General features: G+C 39.2%; 1 protein-coding gene across 1 annotated transcript in view; it reads right to left on the bottom strand.

Annotated features, from left to right (window-relative positions):
• Nucleotides 1–14,010, bottom strand: part of LOC124607514 (MMS19 nucleotide excision repair protein homolog) — a 231,856-nt gene that overhangs the window by 120,142 nt on the left and 97,704 nt on the right. The gene's annotated exons all lie outside the window — the stretch shown is intronic.

The raw sequence follows: 14,010 nt of genomic DNA, 5'->3' as shown, positions 1-14,010 counted from the left end.
TTGTCACGCCTTTTCTTGGCACTCTAGGAAACTTTGCATTAACACCTGACATTATTACATATTTTGGCACAGGGGCAGTAACAGCATCTCAAGATCACCATAAAAGTCAGGTGTATATAAATTAAGGTTGCTGCAAACCACGACAAGGATCACTGAAAGAATGAAAAATCTGCAAGTGAGAATTACATGCAAGAATAAAATACATAATGCCTGAGCTGTATTTCTGCAGCCTGGTTGGGGTGAAGGGTTGTGTTGGTTGGAGAGGACAGGGGGGAAAGGAGTTGGGGAGTGGGAGGGAGGGTTGTGGAAGGCTGGTTGACGCATGGAAGAGAGGCAGCAGGTGCACAGTATAGGAGTGTGACACTGGTGCCAGCATTCCCAATCCACTGTTCCACATCGCTTGTTATCATGTGCTGCACAAACCCACCTCTGCTGGAGCAGGTGCCTGGGTCGCATTCCTACCCCTGCATCTGCTGCCTCCCTCCCAGTCATCATCCATCTTTTGCCTTCCCTCCCTCCTACTCCCTCCCCACCACCCTTGTCCCCTTGCCCACTCCATTCAACACAACCCTTCACCCCACCTGAATGTAGAACTGCAGCCCCAGCACAGTGTACTCAGTCAATGCAATGTAACCGTACAAGTGTGTGTGTGTGTGTGTGTGTGTGTGTGTGTGTGTGTGTGTGTGTGTGTGTGTTGGGGGAGGGGTTTGTTTCAGTCTCTTTCATGCACCTTTCAATAACTCAATGTCACTGGTATTCAGTCATTAGCTAGTTTTGCTCCTAAAGTATGCATTATTATGTACATACAGATAAACAGGGACGGTATAAGAGAACAGAATTTGGAACAATTAATATCCTCTGCACATTCAAATATAAGTCATTAGCTACAAATGGTGCTTCAGTTACACTTTTTGTTCTGCAAAGTTGTGCCATAATTTGTAATGAAATGCTGCAGGTTCTCCTTGGACGGTCTGCAGCACTTAGCAGTATGATATAGTGGGACTGTACTATGAACAAGAATATGGCTGTCACTGCTGGCTACTGTTCTTACATAGGAGAAGATGATGTTTCAGTTGTTACAGAATAAAATAATAGTGCTAGAGGCTCTTCAGCTATTGCAACTTATTCTGTCTATTGTAAAAATGCAAACAGCAGGCTAGCTGCCTATGAGTGATATCAGGTAAAGATCCTGAAACAGTGTGCATGAAATGTCTGACATTTGAGCTGTACTTTAATGGTTAATAAACCAAATGAATTGTTACTGAGCTATAATTTCACTATTGTTATCAGTAGAGAGTAAAAAGGGAAGAGATATATTGCCTTTAAAAAATTATGGTAAGTCTGCTCCATGAATGAGAACTATATCAATTCCAAACCAAAAAGTTTTAACTGCTCTGTTACAAGGAGAACGTGGATTCGTGCAGATAAATCTGATACAAAACTGTCTTTAAAACCTACGAAGTGGAGCAATTACAATAACACCTTAGAACAGCAGAGGTGGTTACAAACTGTTGAACCTACATGTTTTCACCCACATGTTACATGGTATTTTATCACCAATTGTTATGGGTGGTATTTTCTGCCAGTTATATCATATATCAAAATTCAATAAACAAGTATTTTGATCCACAAGTCTGAACATAGGCTGTACCCAGTGAGTTCAATGCTTAACTGAAGAGACTACTGAAAGGCATCTCCGCCTAAAAAACCGTGATGGTCTTTGGTGGAGTTGCCTTATTGTAACAGGGCAGTAGTACTTTTTGTTGTTCTTTTGCTTGTGACTTTAAAGTGATTCTGTTTCCTTTCTTAACAAACATGGTCAAGAGTTGTGTTGCATATTGATGCAGTAACTGATTGAGAACAGGAAGTGTATTCAATTCCATCTATAATATATATAGCGTGTTCGAGAAATTCGAATCCCATGAAAAGATATCTAATATCTTTCCAGTTTTGCTCGTTCATGTTCAGAGCTTTTAAAGAAATCAGTGCATACAGTACAAAGGGAATACTGGACTCCATCAAAACATGGCATCACTTGTAGCTCTCAATTTACAAAAGACAGCTATATTTTCGACCAAGAGCTGATAGACAGGTGTTGTAGGAAGATGCTATACCAGGTTTATTCAGTTTTCCTGGCCATTTGCAATTGAAAATCAATCAGACAAGGCAACTTGCTTGGAATAAATCGTCAGTTTCTGAGGTAAAACCATGTTTTTAACTAGCAAAAGGATACACATTACTGTTAATGTGTCTTTCTGAATTTTTAGAGCTTGTAATTTTTGCTGATGGAGTCTTAATTTTGTTTCAGGAAAGGAATTAGATGCAAACCACAAATAAATTGTGTGAATTTGATGGCAATCATGAGAAGTGTAATGCAAGTGTTCAGACTGATGTCTCTCTCAGAATTGTGGCCCTTAGGAAAAAAGTGAGACAATTGCAGATGAAACTTAAGCAGTGTGAAAAAAAGGTGGAAACAATGGCAGAATAGATTACAGTCCTGAAAAGAAGAAACTGTGTAAATGACAGTCTGGAAAGAGTTCTTCAGGAACGTTTTAGCGACATTTCTTTAGACTTTACAGCCACCCAATGGAAAACCAGTGGTGCAAAGAAGCAATCCAGGCAATACAGTAAATGGACCAAATAATTTGCTCTCACTCTGCATTTCTATTCTCCTATGGCATATAGATTTGTACGCTCTACGTTTCTTTTGCCCCAACCCAGCATTCTTCGTAGTTGGGTGTCATCAGTAAATTGCAAACCTGGCTATCTAAAAGAAGTTTTAACAATGTAAAATATAATACAATTGACAAATGATACCTTAAAGAGTGTGCACTTATTTTTGATAGTTTGTCAATTAGGAAGCAACTTGTGTGGGACAATAAAAAAGTGCATGCAGGCTATAATGATCTGGGCAACATTGTGAATATAGATGAAGAACTGGCTACTGAAGTTTTTCAGATGGTGTCATATACAGAAAAGTTTAAATGCACAACGGCATATTTAGTTGTGAATAAAATGTCATTAGATGTAATGGCTGAAACTGTGAGAGTGTGTTCTTATGAGGTCAGTGAGATGTCATGGCACTGCTGTCAACATTCAGACACTGAAAAATCTTGGGTGCTCACTGAGTCAGGAAATTTTTGCCCCTTACTTCAAACATCTTGCCAATGACAGTAATGTTCATGCAATTCTTTATACATGCCCTACTCTGAAATTAGTTCGTAATACTTCAAATGAAAAGAAAATTATGAACTGTGAAGCTGGAGATATGAAGTGGAACTTTATTTGGAAATTACATTATCTGCAAGAGTGTGAATCTTTAAAATCTGCCACTTCAGTCTCTGGTTTACATGTGACTTTCTGAATTTATTTATGTATTCTTCATAACTACAGTTTATTATCTAAAAAGCTAAAACAGGCCATACAAATCACATTTCCTTCGATAGTTATAAGTTATGTATTAATTATTTATTTCTGATACTTAATTTTTCTTTAAAAAAAAAGATAAAAAAAAGGACTAAACTTCAACTACTACTACTATTACAAAACTACATTAAAACCCTTAACCAATTACCCAGTTACTAATCTACTACAAACAATAGAATTTGTTCTCTCTTTTTTCATTTATTTTGGTGCATTTAACTTGTACATGGTTGTTTCCACTACTGGATCCGCCCTCATGGTACCATGGTCAACAGCCATAGTCTTGCGCGTTGGGCAGCACATCAGCAACATTTCCATTGAAGCGAGTACTTCCATCCATCACTGTTACTTCTTACAGTCCGCACTTCCATAATCATTTGCACTAATGCAATATAGATTCTGGAGACAGTATTTCACTTGGTGGTCACTAACCTCAATCTTTTGTACATTGTCTAGCCTGGGAGTGTTGCTTATGCCATTGAATTCCTAGAGAGTTCCCAGCACCCAGATTTTCAGATGCCTCCGCCACTTCACCAGAATTATTGATAAACTGTTTAATGAGTGCAATCTAGCAATGTTCATGCTATGGGCTTCAAACAATCTTTGAGAGCTGAAAATGTAAATTATGGACTAATTTTCTTTGCTGTGCAGAAAACTTCCTTCAAACATTAAGCATTGATGGTGTGTGCATTAGTACACCACGACAAACATTTGTGCTGGGATTTTTTATGTGCATACATGATATTAGAAATCCGTCCCAGGAGTTTCTGTTTTGGGATACTGAACCCCTAAAGTATTTTTTAATGTACAAACTCTCACAAGATCATCTAGAACTCTTTCTTTCTTGCATCAGTTCTAGGTTTGGTTGGAACAATAATCCCACCACATTACTGTTCTAGCCGACTCTGAGAATAATGTTGCTCAAGAACAATGTTATTGCAAGTGACAAGAGTAATGTAGATGACACTGAGAAAATGAGCTCCTTCAGTTTTCATGAATTCAAATTCCATAAGAAGCAAAGTGATACGTTCACTAATGATAGTAATGATACTAGTTCTTTGAGGCTTTTGATTCAGGGCTACTAAGCGAACTCCTGGATAAAGTATAATAAATAATATCAGGATATAATGTGAAAAAGATTATGCAATATTAAGATGTGCTGGATATAAAATGTAGACTGGCAATGGCAAGGAAAGTGTTTCTGAAGAAGAGAAATTTGTTAACATCGAGTATAGATTTAAGTGTCAGGAAGTCGTTTCTGAAAGTATTTGTATGGAGTGTAGCCATGTATGGAAGTGAAACATGGACGATAAATAGTTTGGACAAGAAGAAAATAGAAGCTTTCGAAATGTGGTGCTACAGAAGAATGCTGAAGATTAGATGGGTAGATCACATAACTAATGAGGAGGTATTGAATAGAATTGGAGAGAAGAGGAGTTTGTGGCACAACTTGACAAGAAGAAGGGACCGGTTGGTAGGACACATTCTGAGGCATCAAGGGATCACAAATTTAACATTGGAGGGCAGCGTGGAGGGTAAAAATCGTAGAGGGAGACTAAGAGATGAATACACTAAGCAGATTCAGAAGGATGTAGGTTGCAGTAAGTACTGGGAGATGAAGAAGCGTGCACAGGATAGAGTAGCACGGAAAGGAAGACAACCACACCACACAAGATGTGCTGAGTGCAAAGAGCTTATTACTGTTCCCTAAATGTGCCCAAATGATCACGCTTACTGCAAGACTCTTGTGGCAAATACAGCTGCCTTTACTATGAAGGTTGACAGAGGTTATTTGTTTCACCATCAGTAGCAGTGTTGAAAGTAGTGCAGCACACAGAAAAATGCTTTCGTTCTGCTCTAGTGAGTTTTACCTTAAGCTCAAACCATTTTTACGATAGACTTATTAATACTGCTTGTTGTTACATTGGTGAACAAGCCAATGTAATTGGCAAAACGCATACACTAGTCTGGGTCATTGACTATCAAGGAATGCACGAGTCACAGTTAATATGAAGTATTGTTAGTGTATAGCTTCATATTAGATTAAAAGCAACAGCTACTGCACAGGATAACCATTCTGGCATGAGGCACAGGTTGGGGAAGCTAATTAATTTGGCAATGTATGACATGAAAATTGATGCTTACATGTTACTAATTTGCCTACCTCCTCCTTTTCCCAAATTATTGCCTCTCAATTATTAACATACAGTCTGTTAAGTTATTCGGCTTAACATTAAAGATTTTTCCCCTTTTAGCAGCTGAAATTAGCAACAAATCAATGGTTTAGCAGTTTTGTTGCCTAATGATCCATACAAAACTTTTCTCGTTACATGTAGAGAGAAATGCACTTTGCCTCACATGTGTTATTGTGTGAAAGTTCGCTACCTGTCTGATTAAGTAATTATAATAAGAAATTTTTCATGGTCATTTTTATCGTTATCATGAACCCCCATGAACCATGGACCTTGCCGTTGGTGGGGAGGCTTGTGTGCCTCAGTGACACAGATAGCCACACTGTAAGCATAACCACAATGGAGGGGTATCTGTTGAGAGGCCAGACAAATGCGTGGTTCCTGAAGAGGGACAGCAGCCTTTTCAGTAGTTGCAGGGGCAACAGTCTGGATGGATGACTGATCTGGCCTTGTAACACTAACCAAAATGGCCTTGCTCTGCTGGTACTGCGAATAGCTGAAAGCAAGGGGAAATTACAGCTGTAATTTCTCCTGAGGGCATGCAGCTTAACTGTATGATTAAATGATGACCGCATCCTCTTGGGTAAAATATTCTGGAGGTAAAATAGTCCCCCATTTGGATCTCCGGGCGGGGACTACTCAGGAGGACGTCGTTATCAGGAGAAAGAAAACTGGCATTGTACAGATTGGAGCATGGAATGTCAGATCCCTTAATTGGGCAGGTAGGTTAGAAATTTAAAAAGAGAAATGGAGAGGTTAAAATTAGAAATAGTGGGAATTAGTAAAGTTGGGTGGCAGGAGCACAAGACTTCTGGTCAGGTGAATACACGGTTATAAATGCAAAATCAAATAGGTGTAATGCAGGAGTAGGTTTAATAATGAATTAAAAAATAGGAGTGCAGGTAAGCTACTACAAACAGCATAGTGAACACATTATTGTGGCCAAGAAAAAAATGGTTCTAATGGCTCTGAGCACTATGGGACTTAACATCTGAGTTCATCAGTCCCCTAGACTTAGAACTACTTCAACCTAACCTAAGGACACCAGACACACCCATGCCCGAGGCAGGATTCGAACCTGCGACCGTAGCAGCAGCGCAGTTCCGGACTGAAGCGCCTAGAACTGCTCAGCCACAGTGGCCGGCTGTGGACAAGATAGACACGAAGCTCTTGGCTACCACAGTAGTACAAGTTTATATGCCAATTAGATCTGCAGATGACGAAGAGTTTGATGAAACGTAGTATGAGATAAAAGAAATTATTCACATAAAGAAGGGAGGTTAAAATTTAATAGTCATGGGTGACTGGAATTCAACAGTAGGAAAAGGAAGAGAAGGAAACGTAGTAGGTGAATATTGAATGGGGGTAAGGAACGAAAGAGGAAGCCACCCGACCGAATTTTGCACAAAGCATAACTTAATCATAGCTAACACTTGGTTCAAGAATCACAAAAGGAGGTTTTATACATGGAAGTGGCCTGGAGATCTGGAAGGTTTCAGATAGATTATATAATGGTAAGACAGAGATTTAGGAACCAGGTTTTAAATTGTAAGACATTTCCAGGGGCAGATGTGGACTCTGATCACAATCTATTGATTATGAACTGTAGATTAAAACTGAAAAACTGCAAAAAGATGGGAATTTAAGGAGATGGGACATGGATAAACTGATAGAATCAGGGGTTGTAGGTACTTTCAGGGAGAGCATAAGGGAACAATTGACAGGAATGGGGGAAAGAAATACAGTAGAAGAAGAATGGGTAGCTTTGAGGGATGAAATAGTGAAGGCAGTGAAGGATCAAGCAGGTAAAAAGACGAGGGCTAGTAGAAATTCTTGGGTAACAGAAAATATATTGAATTTAATTGCTGAAAGGATAAAATATAAAAATGCAGTAAATGTAACAGGCAAAAAGGAATACAAATGTCTCAAAAATGAGATCGGCAGGAAGTGCAAAATGGCTAAGCAGGGATGGATAGAAGACAAATGTAAGGATGTGGAGGCATATCTCACTAGGGGTAAGACAGATACTGCCAACAGGAAAATTAAAGATACCTTTGGAGAAAAGCAAACCACTTGTATGAATATCAAGAGCTCAGATGGAAACCCAGTTCTAAGCAAAGAAGGGACAACAGAAAGGTGGAAGGAGTATATAGAGCGTTTATACAAGGGCGATGTTCTTGAGCAAAATATTATGTAAATGTAAGAGGAAGCAGATGAAGATGAAAAGGGAGATATGATACTGCATGAAGAGTTTGACAGAGCGCTGTAAGCCCTAAGTCGAAACATGGCCATGAGAGTACCAAACATTCCATTAGAACTACTGACAGCCATGGGTGTGCCCTGACAAAACTCTACCATCTGGTGAGCAAGATGCATGAGACAAGTGAAATACCCTCAGACTTCAAGAAGAATACAATAATTCCAATCCCAAATGTGAAAATAACCGAACTATCAGTTTAATAAGTCATGGCTGCAAAATACTAATGCGAATTCTTTACGGACGAATGGAAAAACTGGTAGAAGCTGACCTCGGGTAAGATCAGTTTGAATTCTGAAGAAATGTTGGAACACATGAGGCAATACTGACCCTACGACCTATCTTAGAAGATAGATTAAGGAAAGGAAAACCTACATTTCTAGCATTTGTATACTTAGAGAAAGCTTTTGACAATGTTGACTGGAATACTGTCATTCAAATTCTGAAGGTGGCGTGGGTCAAGTACAGGGAACAAAAGGATGTCTACAATTTGTACAGAAACCAGATGGCAATTATAAGAGTCCAGGGGCATGACAGGGAAGCAGTGGTTGGGAAGGAGGTGAGAGAGGGTAGTAGCCTATCCCCAATGTTATTCAATCTGTATACTGAGCAGGCAGTGAAGGAAACAAAAGAAAAATTCGGAGTAGGAATTAAAATCCATGGAGAAGAACTAAAAACTTTGAGGTTTGCCGATGACATCGTAATTCTGTCAGAGACAGCATAGGACCTGGAAGAGCAGCTGAACAGAATGGACAGTGTCTTGAAAGGAGGATATAAGATGAACATCAACAAAAGCAAAACGAGGATAATGGAATGTAGTTGAATTAAATGCTGAGGGAATTAGATTAGGAAATGAGACGCTTAAAGTAGTAAATGAGTTTTGCTATTTGGGGAGCAAAATAACTGATGATGGTCAAAGTAGAGAGGTTATAAAATGTAGACTGGCAATGGCAAGGAAAGTGTTTCTATAGAAGAGAAATTTGTTAACATCGAGTATATATTTAAGTGTCAGGAAGTCGCTTCTGAAAGTATTTGTATGGAGTGTAGCCATGTGTGGAAGTGAAACGTGGACAATAAATAATTTGGACAAGAAAAGAATAGAAGCTTTCGAAATGTGGTGCTACAGAAGAATGCTGAAGATTAGATGGGTAGATCACATAACTAATGAGGTGGTATTGAATAGAATTGAGGAGAAGAGAAATTTGTGGCACAACTTGACTAGAAGAAGGGATCGGTTGGTAGGACATGTTCTGAGGCATCAAGGGATCACCAATTTAGTACTGGAGGGCAGCGTGGAGGGTAAAAATCACAGAGGGAGACCAAGAGATGAATACACTAAGCAGATTCAGAAGGATGTAGTTTGTAGTAGGTACTGGGAGATGAAGACACTTGCACATGACAGTGTAGCACGGAGAGCTGCATCAAACTAGTCTCCGGACTGAAGACCACAACAATAAGAAATTTTTCATAGTTTCATCATTCAGGAAATAAAATGCAAAAATTGAAAGCAAAAAATCTTTTGCACATAGGAAACATTTTTTAGATGCATAATTTGTCAGCAGCTTTAACAGCAATATGGAAATTATGTATCTAAACACAGCATAGCAATTGCAAAACTGATCTTGCAGGGAAGCGTTAGAAGGTATGAGGCAATAGCTAACGGTGAACTAAACACACATGGTGTCTTATAGCGTACATAAACGGTAACTATATTTTTTCTATGTATCAGAACAATCTGACGCCTTGCCACAGTTTAATAGGGCAACTGTGACATCACGCACCACGGTTCTGATTCGTGTAGTTATCTCTCCAATTTGGTATTGAGCTCACTGGCTGTACCTGACAGAAATCGTTTGTTAATCTGTAGAAAGTGTAATTCCATGAATACTGAGATCATCACTAAAAGCACAAGCAACAGTTTTGGTGGAAAGACATATCAGCAGCAAATAAACTGTTTGATGGCAGCACACACTATTAGTGATTAGCAGTTAGCATAAAGTGAAAATACTTCTTGGAATAGATAACTGGAGATACAATTGTAGCTGTACTTGAAAGGACAAAAATTGGCATGACCTGAAAATGGCAGATGATTAAATGTTCTGCAGGAGTCAATCACATTGCAATATTACATTATGGCTAACAATAGTAGAGAAGCTTTTAACTATGTATGTGAGTGATACAGTTAAATTACGACACTAAATACAAGGGAAGCAAACATACAAGGTACCCTGTACCCTTTAATTCCTATGATTAAAGACCTGAAAAATGGCACTTGATGATTTGGTGAGGTGAAGAAAGCATGAGTTAGTTGCAATTAATTCTTGGATGTTAGATGTGCCAGCATAATGTTGGGTTATTTCAGAAGTTTCGTTGAGAGGCTGGTCATTTGAAGGATATCGTTCAGGGAATTTGTGTTAGTGCATCAATTGTCTTCATCTGTAGAAATCAACAGAACAAAGTCTTACAGTTTTCATTGAGATTCTTGGCCTTCAAAAAAGCATTGTATTAAGTTCATTCACTATTTAGAATATTAATCTAAAGTCTTGGACTTCAATGACCATCTCCGAGGAAGTCTCACTGTAAAAAATGAGTTATTTATCGTCCACCTAAAACTTATCTCAGGCAGCTAGGGTTACCCTCCTAAGGCCATCTTGGGTTCTTGAAATGACATTCCCGTCCATTCCCTGTCCATTCTGGCTCTGCCCATAATTTTTTTATGGAACCGAGTTCTTGGGCTGAAAGAAGAGAGCCCAAAGGGCAATCTTGTTCTGTTCTGCAAGCTCGTCTTGCACTATCACAGATGTATGTATTAGTGACTAGAAACAAGTTTATTCCCTCTGAATATAACTGCCAATTGACAGTATCATAGAATTTTTTATAGTGTGAGTAGACTAGGCAGAATCAAATTAAAAAGCCATCATGAGATACATATTAAGTCCATAGGAAGGCAGCCAGCCACTAATGTATTATGAAGTTATAATGAAATCTAGACCTTTCGCTGCCTATGAGCATTGCTAAATAGCAACGGGGCACACATTTTTTAACTGTCCCTGTTGATATTTACCTATGCCTGTAAGCAGCGAAAGGCCTAGATTTCATTGTACCTTCATTCTTCAAGAGCTGCAAGATCACCAATGATATCTGTACAGATACCAGCTTCATATAGATAAGGCTTACCGGCCAATGATCGTCTTCAGTGCGGATGTACTCAAAATGCACGAACTCTTATGGGAATTGGTAGATTGACTGCCGCAAGTAATGAGTATGGTGGGTAGGGGCACTAAAAATGTAGTGTGTGGACAGAAGGTTGGAAAGTGTTGGTCTCACAGGGAGCGTGCCAGAGGTAATTCCCTGCAGTTGAACTATCATCTGTGTCCTTGGTGGCTCAGTCGGATAGAGCATCTGCAATGTAAACAGGAGGTCCCGGGTTTAAGTCCCGGTTGGGGCACATATTTTTCAACTGTCCCCGTTGATATTTATCAATGGCTGTAAGCAGCAAAAGGTCTAGATTTCATTATAACTTCATTCTTCGAGAGCTGCAAGATCACCAATGATACCTGTACAAATACCAGCTTCATACTAAAGTATTAGGATTCAGAACAAACTTTGCAGTCTTTAGATACAAATCACTAAGTGAGAAAATATACTAAGGATACTAGGAATGTTTTGCAATATGACGCAACAATTAAGTCGCAGGATGCTGGTTGTTGCTGTGTTCTGAGAATGCTTCATACTTGCATTATAGCCGCTGTGCCAAGTCTGTGGGCACAGTCGTTCCCTAGCAGGGTTATTTTGAAATGCTTGCTATGGCATCATGGTCATGAATTGAGATTCGAGAAGTGCTGCACTACAACTTTGCGCATGGGTTAAATATGGACCAGTGCTTTGAAGAAATGACTCTTGCACTTGATGATGTATGTCCACATTGTAAAACTATATTCAGGTGGTACAGAGAATTCCAAAGAGGAAATTTCACTCTACAGGACGCTGAGAGGACGGGAAGGTCGCAATAATCAGTCATCAGTTACAGAGGAAAACATCGATGCTGTGAGAAAAATGCTAGACAGAGATAGATGAGTGATCTGTAAGTAGAGAGAGGCTAGGGCTAAATGCACCTGTAATTTGTTCGACTCTGCATGATCATTTGTAAGTAAAGAAATTTTGTCGTCTCTGGGTGCCGCATGGACTGACGGAAAGGCCGATGACACAAAGTGTGACTTGGTGCCGGGAGATGTTAAAGAAGTTTTCTAAGGGATAATCTCAGTACATGAATAACATCATGATAGGTGACGAGACTTTACTGTGCTATTATCATGTGCTATCTAAGACTCAAAACAAAGTTTGGGTCTTTGAAGATGATGACAACACACACATAGCTATCAGAAAAACTTCTTGAGCAGCCTCTTTTCAGTTGAGACCTTGCTCCTTGTGACTTTATACTGTTCGTGCAAGTGAAAATGAAGTTGAAAAGAGTGCAGTTTTCAAGTGATGAGGACCTCTTGTGGGCTTGGAACAACAAATGTGCCTTACTCCCTACAGAAACTTGGGAGAACTGGTAAAGGGATTCGTTTCAGAGGATGGAGACGTGTATTCAATGTGGCAGAAATTACATGAAAAAATTATATAAATAAAGCTGTATTACAAAACTTTACTAGTACCCTTTGTAGAGTCTTCAGAAAATATACATTCTGCCAGTTAAAACTGTAATTTTCAATAGCTAACACTTATTGGTAATATCTGTCTTTATTATAGAGACTCACCTCCAATGGCTGCATTTTTATTTTGCTGTCCACAAAAAGTATCAAACCTTACCTACCAACTCTGAAAAATCAGTAGTGTACTTCAAAAAACTCCATTTAAAACTGATTCTGCCAGAAAGTGTTCACCAGTGTTTTAACACACCATGTTTCTTACACAACATGATGTACTGGGTTTGATCACTGTCTGATGTAGTCTCTAAGGCCTCTGACAATGTAAAGTGAAGATGCTATGTGGAGAAGGGAGACTTGAATTCCTGAGTGTTAATGGAAATGGTGTTCCAGCCACCCATCTCCATTGATGCTTAGTTATGGTGGGAAACTGAATCCTAGTTTTCAGTGGTGGTAATCAAAATGAAGTACTCTGCTAATATTTGCACATTGCTATGAGTTGTTATTTGGGGACACAACAGTTCCAAAACAGCAATTAACACAACCTGACATGTTTGTAAGAAATTCTTAATGTTGTGAACAACAGGCCTCAGTCACCATTATAGCTATGAGAGAGTTCTCCAGCCACTAGACTCTCATTGGCATAGTTATATTACTCTTGTCATGTCACACAAAGACTGTACTACTTGCCATTTCAAAATTCATTGCAGCACTATTATACTTTATGTTAGTTTTTCCTGAAGTGACACTCCTTTACAGCCATAACACTGCTAGCTCACGCTACACAGACAAGCTGCACACTAGAACACAATGGATACATAAATCTCTTTTGCTTTCCAAATCAATCATTTTGCTCATTCAATATATTCGTTGATTATTTATTGTTAGTGGTATTGCTTTAATTACTAATCACAAGACATCCAAAGTAAAAAGCTCAAACATAAAAAACCACAACTTCTTTCAGATGGTAGCAATAGTGACAAAATGAAATGAGAATGGTGGAGCTCAGGATGAGAGTGTGGGTGGAGTTTGGGTGGAGGGTGAGTGTGAGTGGAGGGTGGAGGGTGAGTGTGAGTGGAGGGTAGAGTGTGGAATGTGGGTGTGAGTTGAGGGTGGGGGAGTGGAGGAGGGGGTGGGGGAGTGGAGGAGGGGCAGAGGAAAGGGAATGTGAGTGGAAGGGGAAGGGGAGTGAGAGTGAGGAGGAAGATGAGACAGAGCAACAACACATACATGATATGCTCACATTTCTCTACTTACTATCACAGTCAAAAATATCACCAGACATTTCCTGCTACTGCTGCAATGCACCCAATTTGTGACATTCATCAAATACAGTAACATATCTTCTTCTGAAGCCATTGCCAGTCTTAGTATGCCAACTCCAGAGTACAAACCATCATCTCATTAGAAAATTCTAATATGCTCGAACATAAAGGACCAGCAGTGGAATTTAAAATCTTTTATACATTAGCACACAGCACAAAATTGT

The sequence above is a fragment of the Schistocerca americana genome, chromosome 1 (genome assembly GCF_021461395.2).
Source record: "Schistocerca americana isolate TAMUIC-IGC-003095 chromosome 1, iqSchAmer2.1, whole genome shotgun sequence".
Classification (NCBI taxonomy): domain Eukaryota; kingdom Metazoa; phylum Arthropoda; class Insecta; order Orthoptera; family Acrididae; genus Schistocerca; species Schistocerca americana.
Note: the sequence above shows the minus strand (reverse complement) of the source record. Positions and strands in the feature narration are given on the sequence as shown.